The 13,312-nt window shown below is 43.0% G+C and overlaps 1 long non-coding RNA gene across 1 annotated transcript; it reads right to left on the bottom strand.

Moving 5' to 3' along the window:
* Positions 1 to 1,620: 1,620 nt before the first annotated feature.
* On the bottom strand, positions 1,621 to 12,920 carry LOC121232913. Its single transcript, XR_005931761.1, has 3 exons — positions 12,782 to 12,920; positions 8,602 to 8,606; positions 1,621 to 2,237 (listed from the first exon to the last, which is right to left on the bottom strand). It is a non-coding gene; the product is annotated as an uncharacterized LOC121232913 (long non-coding RNA).
* Positions 12,921 to 13,312: the final 392 nt, after the last annotated feature.

Here is a 13,312-nt window from a genome sequence, read left to right on the forward strand (position 1 = left end):
CCCTCTGGATGGCATCCCATCCCCCAGGTGTGTCAACCGCACCACACAGCTTGGTGTCATCTGCAAACTTGCTGAGGGTACACTTGATCCCACTATGTCATTGATGAAGATATTAAACAGTACTGGTCCCAGTATGGACCCCTGAGGGACACCACTTGTCACTGATCTCCATCTGGACATTGAGCCATTGACCGCTACCCTCTGGATGCAACCATCCAGCCAATTCCTCATCCACCGAACAGTCCACCCATCAAATCCATAGCTCTCCAATTTAGAGAGAAGGATGTTGTGGGGGACCCTGTCAAAGGCCTTACAGAAGTCCAGATAGATGACATCCGTAGCTCTTCCCTTGTCCACTGATGTAGTCACTCCATCATAGAAGGCCACTAGGTTGGTCAGGCAGGACTTGCCCTTGGTGAAGCCATGCTGGCTGTCTCGAATCACCTCCCTGTCCTCCGTGTGCCTTAGCATAGCTTCTAGGAGGATCTGTTCCATGATATTCCCAGGCACGGAGGTGGGGCTGACAGGTCGGTAGTTCCCAGGGTCCTCCTTTCTACCCTCTTTATAAAATGGGTGCAATGTTTCCCTTTTTCCAGTCACCGGGGACTTCACCTGACTGCCATGACTTTTCAAATATGATGGAGAGTGGCTTGGCAACTGCATCAGCCAATTCCCTCAGGACTCTGGGATGCATCTCGTCAGGTCCCATAGACTTATGTATGTTCAGGTTCCTTAGGTGGTCACAAACCTGATCTTCTCTTACAGTGGGGGGGGTACTTTGCTCCCCCAGTCCCTCTCTTGTGTTCCATCCACTCGACAGGTGTGGGAAGAGAGGTTGCCAGTGAAGACTGAGGCAAAAAAGTTGTTGAGTACCTCAGCCTTCTCCTTGTCTGTTGTTACCAGTTTGCCAGTCTTGTTCATCAAGGGGGGGGTACGCTTCTTTGACTTTCCTTTTCTGGCTGACATACCTGTAGAAGCCCTTCTTATTATTCTTTGCATCCCTTGCCAAGTTCAGCTCCAGCCGCTGCGGGACCATAATAATGGACTCAACGACAGATCAATATGATCATAGTTGAAGACCCTTTACTAGAGCATCAGACATCATTTTATACATTGGTTACATCCGTACATGCATTTAGCTATTTTACTATTGGTTACACACATTATTCACGCGCTGTCCACACGCCTAGTTACACTTAATGATTGGTTATATCAACACTGTACACACGCATAAACATAAGACATAATTGGTTAGACTAAAACATGCGAAACTTGTCTCAGTCTAATTGGTCAAGATAAACTGCCGAACTGAGGTTCTTTGTGCCAAGTTCTCTTTATCGTGGAATGCGCACCTGTGTTCTTCTAATTGGTATCTTTCTTTTTTTGTTGTCTTGTTTATTCTGTTCAAGGCCTTCTAAAGGCATCTGGAATGCTCTTGCGACCGTTAGCTAAATATGTGTCCAAAATTCCCCCTTTTTTGTTTTCCGTCAATTAACACAGCCTTACTTGATCTATCAATTAATTTTTAAACACATTGCAACATACAAGGTACACAAAATACAAAAAAAACCCACTACGAGATAAATCAAAACTATCTTAACTAATGATTTAAGAGCAGCTCTATTTTGTAAGGTTGTGTGTCTAATACTATCTACATCTAACAGTAAATCAGATAATACTACACCAATCTGTATTCAGGGATCCCAGAATTTGTGATTCCTGGGGTGGCAATGAGGGTGAATGCCCGATCCGTGGAAACCAGGCATTCCCATCCATTGAGTCCATGACCTGCTGCACAGGGGTCTCCATCAATAAGTTCTTAAACTTCGTTGATGCCAGTGGAACCCCCTATTAAACCTGTGAAAAAGGGATTGCTTGGTGTTGCTGTATGGAGGCATAAGCAATCTTGTCCGGTCACGTCAGCCAGGGTCATCCAGATGTTTTCTTTGGCTTGCGGCGGTATCCATGACTACGTCCATCCGAGGACTGTGAGGAAGATGGACCATCCGTACATTCTTGTGCTGTATTGCTCCGCGAACTCAGCCCAGCAATCGGTAGGTGCCAGCTTTACGTGGGCGTCCCCACAGAGGCAACGATGGCCTTGCCGTACACCAGCCCGGTGCTCTTTGGAAAATCCCGGTATTTATTCATCTGCAGAGGAACAGATTTCAGCACACGTGGCCAGCGGGTGCCAAAATCCGCCTCGGTTGCAACATGGGGAGCCTATGACGCATGCGCTCGCTGGCCAGGCGCGCTGCACAAGTCATAGCCATCCTGTCTATTGGTTCATGGGCTTTGTGATGCGGTTGCAATGCACAGAGAATCTTGACCTGTTATGTTGGCCAAGGTGACCTACACGTTAGTTTTTGGCTGAGGTAGTATTCATATTGCCGCACCATCTAGGATGTTCCAGATGATGATGGTCGTACAAATCGAGCGGGAGTCCATCGTGGGCCTGTATCCCTAATTTCCGGCCGCTCCTGATATGTGGATAAAATGTGTCTAAATATTGGTGGACCGCCTGCATCAGACCAATGATTTAGAAAATTTAAAACATAAGTGGCTTTAGCTAACTTTCTTGTGGAGAGAGATTCCGTACTCCCTTTTTTGTTTTTCGTCAATTAACACCTGCTGTATTGCCCTTTGCAAAGATCTATGAACACAATTAATTAAACACAATAAAAGCAACATTATCCCTAATAAAATACACAAGAATAAAGAAACCCCGATTTTTAACAAAGATACAAACCAACTCCTAAGTCCCCATCCCGCAGCTAAATGTTCTAAGCCGAAATGGCAGCTTTCTTAATTGCGATACAAACTCTTGCAGCTCCTTCTTGCCTCTGCAGTTCTGTTATCCTGTTTATTAATTGCTCCACTGTCCAAGTTCCTCATGTCCATTGTTTTTCTGGTGGCTCAAAGTCCTTTCATACTGCAGCTGTCACGTACTCCAGCCCACTCATGCTAACTGCGGCCTACTTATGCTAACTCTAAATAATCAGGCTCAAAGAAATATCCCCCATTTTCCATGAAATCTCCCACAAGCCGCGCCTTGGCCTTCCTGACCCCATCCCTACACAACCAGGAAGCATCCCTATACTCTTCCCAGGATACCTGTCCCTGCTTCCACTGCCTGTGCATTTCCTTCTTGCCCTTCAGTTTGACCAGCAGCTCATCCATGCTGGTCTCTTGCTGTCCTTTCCTGATTTCTTACACCTGGCGATCGAGAGCTCTTGCACTCTGTGGAAACAGTCCTTAAAGATCTGCCAGCTCTGTTCTGCTCCCTTGTCCCTGAGGACAGTTTCCCAGGGGTTCCTATTGACTAACTCCCTGAAGAGCTGGAATTTTGCTTTCCTAAAATTCAGGGTCCTGACTTTACTCTTTGCCTGACCCATATGCCTCAGGAATGTGAACTCCACCAGTGCATGACCACTGCAGTCCAGGCTGCTTCCAATCTTGATGTCACCGATTAGTTCACTTCCGTTGGTGACCATCAGGTCCAGTATCGCATCCCCTCTGGTGGGGCTATTACCCGGCTTAAGAAGTTATCCTCAATGCATTCCAGGAGTCTCCTGGATTGCCTACAGCTCGCCGTGCTACTTTTCCAGCAGATGTTGGGGTGGTTGAAGTCCCCCAGCAGGATGAGAGTCTACGAGCGCGATTCCTCCTGTAGCTGGAGTAAGAAGGCTTCGTCAATAGGCTCCCCTTGATGAGGTGGCCTGTAGTAGACACCAACCACAAGGTTCCCTTTGGTGCCTTGGTCTCTAATTCTTACCCATAAGCTTTCAACACACTCGAGGCTATTCTTCAGAGACAGCTCTTCACACTCTAACCATTTATTGATGTAGAGGGTGTGGCAGTGTGCTCCCCATCCCCAACCTGACCTGTTGTCCTGGTTTCTGCTGGGATAGAGTTAACTTTCTTTCTACTAGCTGGTATAGTGCTATGTTTTGGATTCAGTATGAGAAGAATGTTGATAACACACTGATGTTTTCAGTTGTTGCTAAGTAATGTTTAGACTAAGTCAAAGATTGTTCAGCTTCTCATGCCCAGCCAGCAAGAAGGCTGGAGGGGCACAAGAAGTTGGGAGGGGACACAGCCAGGGCAGCTGACCCAAAGTGGCATTCCATACTGTTAGGGATGCATGCATAACCAAATCCAACAGGTGTTAAAACTCAGATTTATTCTTCAGTAAAAGTTAATTAGAAGTCCGGGTAACATTTTATAAAACCACAGGCTCAATGATGTAAAGAGAATTAATACTACACGGCCGACTTAAGAATCCCCAAGATTTAAAGTGATGGCTCCAAAACACGCGTATCACTCACCTAAAAGCTGAGGGCTCTCTCCCTCGAGGAGTTACCTCGGGCGGTGCCCCGACCTCAGGGGGAGTCCCCGACTGCAGACCCGCTGCTCCGAGGAGGACTGCCAACGTGTCCTCCGGCGGGACCCCATTTATACCCCTGTCGAATGTGATCTGTGGTCATTTAATCCTATTGGCCAGGAGGGTCACCTCAGTGTACCTGGCATGTCTTGATTGGCCAGTTCAAATTTCAACCTGCGGCCTCCAGGGTTTCCTTCCCCTTCTCCCTGCCTGGAGAAGTTTTGCTTCCTGCTGGAGGGATGGGGGGGGGGGGAGGCAGGAAGTGTACTGCCACACATACCATGTGACGTCATGCCTTGTATGTAAACTGGGGGGAGCTGGCCTGGGGGTGGATCGCTGCTTGGGAACTAACTGGATGTAGGTTGGCGAGTGGTGAGCAATTGCATTGTGCATCACTTGGATATTCCATTCCTTTTATCATTATTATTGCCATTTTATTAGTGTTATCATTATCATTATTAGTTTCTTCCTTTCTGTTCTATTAAACTGTTCTTATCTTAACCCACGAGTTTTACTTTTTCTTTTTCCCTATTATCTCCCCTATCCCACTGGGTGGGGGGGGAGGGAGTGAGCGGCTGCATGGTGCTTAGTTGCTGGCTGGGGTTAAACCACGACAGTCCTTTTTGGTGCCCAATGTGGGGCACGAAGGGTTGAGATAATGACAGACCTGACCAGAGCGCGTTAAAATAAATTTGTTACAAGCATTCATTATATTGGTCTAATAGTCGCTGGTCACAATGTCGACTTATGAGCTCTTAGAGTTGTGGCGCTCCTTTTTAGAGTTCTGTTATGTATCACCTCACTTGCTGTATGTAGTCCCTGTGCTGCTGCTTATCATCTGTGGGAGGTGGATTAAGGTTTTCGCTTTGATGTATTGTGTAATACTGGCTTATGGTATTATAAAGTTATTGGTCGTGGGACTAATCCGGTATTTGCACTCATTATTTGATAGCATATGTCCATACATTTCATGTGGTTTGTTCAAACTTTTATGGTTTTAATATTTTGTACCTTCTATGAAAACTGGTTTGCTGCTAGATGACTGTATAAGTGAGATTTGATAAATGATCATATATTAACATTATGGTTGAAACAATAGACAAAGGGTAGCCAGGGAGATAATTACAAAAGTGTAGTCAAGTGATTAACTACTAATTATTCATAAGTTTTGCAGTTCTTTGCTCTCATGACTAGATGTTCCTGTACGCTAGATGAGAACAATGTTGAAACTGACCACATGTGATTGAAACTGCGTTAAGCTTCAAGATCAAAGAACAAGGACAAGAATAAAGACTTCAAGGACAGCCAACAAGAACTTCAAATGGGTCGGTGGTCGCAAAAGCAGCCCTTCGACTCAAATGGATCCTTCATTGCGCGTGATCGGATGTAGGCAGTACTATGATAATCAGTTACAATCATTTTTATGTATATGTATACTAATCTGATGAATATGCAATTAGTTATTCTATATAACCTGTTAGTGCTAGAGCTGTGGTATGCATGCTAGGTGGAACTATCCCCCATGCATCCAGCGCTGCAATAAAGAATGCCTGCTTTTTAAAACTCCAAAACGAGTCTTAGATAGTTTCTTTGACCGGCTTTTTGGTATCATTTTGGCACCCTAGATGGGATGAGGCTTCTGCAACTCGATGGACGTGGGATCGCAGGACCTCCAGCCGGCACCAAGATTTCTTGGGGAGACCCTTGATCCCCGTTCCCCAGGCTCACAAGCCAAGGCCACTGGTAAGATTTTATTTAAAGGCATTCTTTTGATTAATCTGGTTCTGGTATTCTGGTCTGGTACTCTTACCTGTAAGCCTGACTAAGAGAAGTCAGCAAGGAAGAGATATAAAAGGATCCTTAAAAATCTGGTATTCTGGTAGAAGTACTTCTCTGGTAAAGGGTATTCGTCTCGCTGGTTGAAGGCAGAGATACCCATCTGGTTTGCTCTCGGTACTTTGATTAAGGCTTTGGGATTTGACTATTGATTTTGGATATGATTGATTCTGTTTGGTATTTTGACTTAGGCTCTGATATTTGACTTTCCGATTTTTTGATTTTTGTATATCCCATTGATAATGGGAACAGGACAGTCAAGTGAACTCCCTAAAAAATCACCTCTGGGGTGTATTTTGAAGCACTGGAAACAGCTGGGGGGTGTCCCAGGTGGTAACATGCAGAGAGGAGATTTGATTAAATACTGTAATCATTGGTGGCCTCTGTATAAGCTTGATGAAGGGGAAAAGTGGCCTGTGAATGGGACAGTAAATTATAACACCATGTTACAACTTATATTATTTTTGAGATATGAGCAGAAATGGGATGAAATTATGTATTGTGATTTGTTCTTTACCTTAAAGAATCATCCTGAGTGGCAAAAGGATTGTGGAATTAATATGCCACCCAGCGATCCTTTTGTGCTATCTTTAGAAAAAGAAGGAAACAAAAAGGTGACAATAAGCTCAAAAGGTGTTGTTCTGCATGTAGTTTTGGGCAAAGATGTTTAAAGTTATACAAGCAAGAACTAGAGGATGATACTGAAATGATAATTGGATCTCAAAGGGCCCCACCTAGAACTGCTTCCAGAAATAGTGATGAAAGAGAGCCCATGAATAGTCCTGTCGCAGCGTGAACGAGAGCTAAATTCAAGCTCCTCTTCATCAGGTGCTTGGGACTGAGGGTGTGGCAACTATTAAAGTACCCTTTTCTATTGTGGATTTAAATAATTGGAAATTAGCATCTGGGAGCTATCGGAAAAACCCTGATCAAACAGCCCATGCTTTTGAAACAATGATTCAGACTCAGGATCCTGATTGGAAAGATATACAAGTAATAATGGATGTACCTTTTGACAGTGCATAAAGAGATATGATGCGGAGGGCTGCTAAAACCCAGGTAGAAGCACAAGTGGCTTCTGGAGTATTACAGGGAACAGTGGAACAAAATTTTCCATCTACTGATCCCAAATGGGACCCTAATAATTTGGTTCAGAGAAGACTGCTAGATCAATATCAAAAATGGGTTCTATTCGGAATTAGAAATGCTATGCCTAAGGCGATTAACATGTCTAAATTACATGAAATTAAACAAGATAGAAAAGAGTCTCCCACTGAATTTCTAAGCAGATTAAAAGATGCTGCTAGGAAATATACTAATCTGGATCCTGAGTCTGAAGAAGGAAAAGCTCAATTGGCTCCTTTATTTATAGGACAATCCTCTGATGATATCAGAAGGAAATTACAAAAATTACAAGGAGCAGATTCTCAAGATTGGGGAAAATTATTAGAAGTTGCTTGGGTGGCATATAGAAATAGAGATGAATTACAGAGTAAAATGAATGCAAGGTTAGTAGCTGCTCTGGAAGTAGGAGCTGGCATGGGATGAGGCAGAGGAACTGGATTGGGGTCACCAGTGGGATTAAACCAGCCCCTGGGACCGAATCAGTGTGCATACTGTAAACAAGAAGGACACTGGAAAGGGGAATGTCCCCTGAGACCTACAAGGTCACAAGTGATCCCAATTTCGACCACACAATCTCAGCAAGTTCCCCCTTTCTTGGGAAAGTTGAGTGAAAGTATCTGACGGGGACCAGAGGGGAGTCTCCCAGCAGAACCTCTGGTTACAGCTAACCTGGGAGAACAGAAAATTGAATTTTTAGTTGACACTGGAGCCACCTTTTCAGTTTTAAACACCTTAGAGGGGGAGTTAAGTTCTGAAGAAATTAGTGTTGCTGGTGCGACAGGTGAACGAGAGACTAGACCCTTCTTTAAACCTTTGACAATGAGATTAGGAAAGCAATGGGTCACTCATCAGTTTCTGTATTTGCCAAATTCTCCTAAACCCCTGTTAGGAAGAGACCTACTTGAGAAATTGGAGGCAGAAATTAAATTTAAAAATGGTGAGATTAAAATTCTAATTCCAGAAACTAAACATATCAAAGCAGTGGCTTTGTTGTTACAGGACAGTCACCGAAAGCAGAGGATCATACCAGTCGAAGTAAATAATGCTGTAATTCCAATCGTCTGGGCTGGGGAAGTTCCTGGTAAATCCAAAAGAGCAGAGCCTGTGAGAATTGATTTAAAGCCAGTATCGAGTCCGGTAAGAATTAAACAATACCCCCTAAAACTGGAAAGTCAGAAAGGGTTAGTACCGATAATATAAAAATTTCTAAAGTACAAATTGTTAATAGAATGTGAATCCAAATATAACACCCCAACCTTGCCTATTAAAAAGGCTAATGGAAAAGATTACAGGTTGGTTCTAGACCTCAGAGCGATAAATCAAATAGTACAAGATATTCATCCAGTAGTAGCAAATCCTTATACTTTGTTAACAACCCTAACAGAGAAACAAGAATGGTTCACAGTGTTAGACTTAAAAGATGCCTTTTTCTGTATTCCCTTGGATCCCAATAGTCAAGAGCTTTTTGCTTTTGAATGGGAAAATCCTGAGACTGGGAGAAAAACACAATATACATGGACAGTCTTGCCTCAAGGCTTTAAGAACAGCCCTACCATTTTTGGAAATCAATTGGCATGAGAATTAGAGATTTGGAAGAAAGAAAATAACCAAGGAATCTTGTTGCAATATGTGGATGATCTGTTAATTGCAGCTGAGACAGAAGAACAATGCACAAAGTTAACTATTAGCCTTTTGAACTTTTTGGGAATCAGTGGATACCAAGTGTCAGAAGAAAAAGCCCAAATAACCCAGAGAGAAGTAACTTATTTGGGTTTTGAAATCCTGAAAGGACAGAGACAATTAGGAACTGAGAGAAAGGAGGCAATTTGTCGTCTCCCTGAGCCTAAGACTCTAAAAGAATTGCGAGCATTTCTGGGAGTGGTTGGGTGGTGTCACCTGTGGATTGTAAATTATGGCTTGCTGGCCCAACCTTTATACGAGCAGCTCAAAACCTCAAACAATGGATTTATAGATTGGACTGATGCCGGGAAAGCTGCTTTCAAACAACTGAAACAGGCTTTAATGGAGGCACCAGCCCTAGGCCTGCCAGATCTCACAGACATTTGAACTCTTTACTCATGAAAGAAAAGGTATAGCTCTGGGTGTCCTGGCCCAATATCTGGGACCAAGTCGGCGAGCTGTGGCCTACTTCTCGAAGCAATTAGACAATGTGAGTCTGGGATGGCCTGGTTGTCTGAGAGCCGTCGCTGCAACTGTGCTATTGATCCAAGAAGCTCTCAAGTTCACCCTAGGACAAAGAATTACAGTGTACGTTCCCCACATGGTAATCACTGTGCTCGAACAGAAAGGGGGGCATTGGTTATCCCCTAGTAGAATGCTGAAATACCAAGTGGTGTTGCTGGAGCAAGATGATGTTTACTTAAAAACTACTACTATTGTTAACCCTGCTGTGTTTTTAACAACTGATCAAGTTGAAGGAGAACCAGAACATGACTGCCTGCAGACAATTGAAGAAGTCTACTCCAGCCAACCGGATCTCCGAGATGCGCCACTGGAAGAAACGGATTGGGAACTATATACCGACGGAAGCAGTTTCATCCGTGAAAGAAAACGTTTATCAGGATATGCGGTAACCACTACTGAGAAGGTAATTCAATCACGAGCTTTGCCTTCAAATGTATCTGCCCAAAAAGCTGAATTGATAGCTCTTACTCGAGCACTGGAACTAAGTCAAGGAAAGCGAGTCAACATTTGGACAGACTCAAAGTATGCTTTTGGAGTAGTACATGCACATGGAGCAATATAGAAAGAAAGAGGACTGTTATCTGCACAAGGAACCACCATTCAGCATGCAGAACAAATACTGAAATTGTTAGAAGCCATTCAAAAGCCAACAGCAGTCACGATAATGCACTGTAAAGCGCATGAGTCAGGTAGGACTGTCCCTGAAACAGGTAACCGATTGGCTGATAGAGCTGCTAAAGAGGCTGCAGAAAAAGGCATCCTAGCACTAGTTCCAGAGAAAAGTGTAAATTTTCTTAAAGATGCTCCAAATTATAATGAAAAAGATGAAGAATTAATTATTAAATTGCAGGCAAATAAAAATGAAACAGGATGGGCTGTAACACCAACAGGTCAAATAAGAGTCCCACCCGCAATAATGAGAGAAATTGCCCGAGCTGAACATAACAAAGTACATTGGGGAACAGAAAACCTTGTTAAGCATTTACAAAAGTGTATTTTGAGTAGAGATATGACAAAGAGTATTCGAACAATTACAATTGGATGTGAAATTTGTATACGTAATAATCCCAAAACCAATAATAAAAACACTTTTGGAATTATGAAAGAAGGAAATTCTCCAGGAAAATATTGGCAAATTGATTTTACAGAATTGCTTCAAAAAGAAGGATATTGATATATCCTAGTTCTAGTTGATACTTTCACTGGGTGGCCTGAGGCTTTTCCTTGTCGCACCAACAAAGCAAGAGAAGTAGTTAAAGTCTTGCTCAAAGAGATAATACCAAGATTTGGGGTCCCTGTAGGAATGTCATCTGACAATGGCCCTCATTTTATAGCAAAAATTGTAAGACAGTTGAGCAAGGTATTGTCTATAGATTGGGACTATCACACCCCATATAGACCACAAGCAAGTGGGAAAGTAGAAAGAATGAACTACACTCTCAAGCAACAGCTGAGTAAAATTTGTCAGGAAACCTCACTTACATAGGTTAAAGCATTACCCATGGCTCTATTAAGAATCAGAGTACAGCCAAAAGGGAAAGGAAATTTAAGTCCTTATGAAATGTTATATGGAAGACCATATCAAGGGTCCTATGTTCCAAATACCTTGAGTGCTTTTGGAGATATGTCTTTAAAGGGTGTTATGATTTCTTTAGGAAACTCTTTTCAAGAACTTCGTCAGTATGTCTCCATAGCTGTACCCTTAGAATTGGACACAGCAGTGCACCCCTTCCAACCAGGAGATTGGGTATATGTAAAATCGTGGACTTCAGAACCACTAGCTGAGAAGTGGAAAGGACCCTATCAAGTCATTTTAACAACATATACAGCAGTAAAGGTCTGGGGAAAAGGACCTTGGCTTCACTATTCAAGAACAAAGAAAGCACCAACAGGGAATTGGAAGTCTAAAGAAACCGGTCCTTTGAAATTGAAAATCTATAAATAAGTTCCATGCTATGTACTTGGGAGAACAATTGTGTAAATATTGGGGTTGTTATTAGGGATATTGTCAGGGGCAGTAATCCTTTTGTGTGTTATAGGTTTTAAATATTTTCTTTTAAGTTGTTCTAAACATAAGATAAATAATAGTAGATGTAAAATTACAAAGGCAGAATCACGGATTGACGTGATAAAAGAATCTGTAGTATAAGATAAACAAAATGAAGTAATTATTGTTTGAGCTACTAATCCTCATACTAGTCGTCCCTGTGATTTTAATAAAAGATAATCTAGTTTTACAATTGATTCAAGGTTATGCGAAGGTGCAAAATTTAACCTCAATAACAGCCTGCCTTCCGATTCCAAAGTCAGCTGAAAATCCAATTCCATGGGGAATATTGACATTGAATCTAACCAAAACTTGGGAAAAGATGTGGGACAATGAGAATCAGTTTAGCAGATTAAATTGGACAGATTTGGATGGCAATTATTCTTTAAACTTTGAAAGAAGGAATTATAGCATTTTGAATTGTAACATTACCAAACCATCCACCTCATGGGCAAAAGAATTAATTTATCGTCCTTCAGGAGAAACTTGTACAAACACCCCTTGGGGCTGCCAATTGCCAAAACCATGGAGACAAGTGCAGAGAAGAACTTGGGATCATATTCAAAATATAGAATGGTGTTTGGAATTTACTGGAGTTACAGGGTCCTTGTTAGATCCACCCAGAGCCAGAACTATCTATGGGAATTTGGACTAGACAAACAGAGAAAATCACACATCCTAAATGGAACTGTATGAAAGTCTATACTTGTAATTCCTCTGACCCAGAAGTTCAAAGACTTTATCCAGTAGCTAAAGCTCTAAGATGGGGATGTGCTTGTAGAAATTTGTTTTAGAGTGGTTTCGAGGATTCCCGAGAAGGCGAACACACACACACTGACTATAAGGGAAAAAGCAAACATTTATTAACTACAGACATGCGTTATGCTAAGGGTATCTTGTAAAGCAAATTAACATACCGACCTGAGGACCGTGAGGAAGATGGACCATCCATACATTCTTGTGCCGTCTTGCACCGCGAGCTCAGCCCAGCAATCGGTAGGTGTCAGCTTTACGTGGGCGTCCCCACGGAGGCAACGGTGGCCTTGCCGTACACCAGCCCAATGCTCTTCGGGAAATCCTGGTATTTATACATTTGCGGAGGAACGGGTTTTGGCACACATGGCCAGCCGGTGCCAAAACACGCCTCAGTTGCAACATAGGGAGCCTATGACGCGTGCGCTCACTGGCCAGGCGTGCTGCACGTGCCATAGCCATCCTGTCTATTGGTTCATGGGCTTTGTACACGCGGCATATTGTCATAATCCAGCAGTCACGCGCCGACCATGCTCACAGCTGTACCATGCAACAGCCCACTGCATGTCCTCCCCCAGTATTGCTCAGCTTTCTTATCTCCATGGTCAGCATTCCAAACGACAAGCAATAAACCATCTGTTTTCTGTGCTGACTGTGTTTTTTCTCGGCTATCTACTTCTCCCCCAGTGTTCATCCATGGACCAAAACTCCATCTTTTAACCCATACATATACAAAATTATAGTAATGTTTTAAATGATACTTGGTCCCCTCTTAATAATGGAAGGAAAATTCGGCCTGGAATTGGCTGTATTAAAGGACAGGTGGAAAGTTTAGGACTAACTGTCTGGATGAGTAGTGATGGTACGTGCTCCACTCACCTTCCCATGAAGGACGAGAGTAAACAATGGACTTTAGGCTTACTAACTTTATGCCCTCTCTGGAAGAAATCCCCCTTACGGCC

Source organism: Aquila chrysaetos (assembly GCF_900496995.4).
Source record: "Aquila chrysaetos chrysaetos chromosome W unlocalized genomic scaffold, bAquChr1.4 W_unloc_1, whole genome shotgun sequence".
In the NCBI taxonomy this organism is placed as follows: Eukaryota; Metazoa; Chordata; class Aves; order Accipitriformes; family Accipitridae; genus Aquila; species Aquila chrysaetos.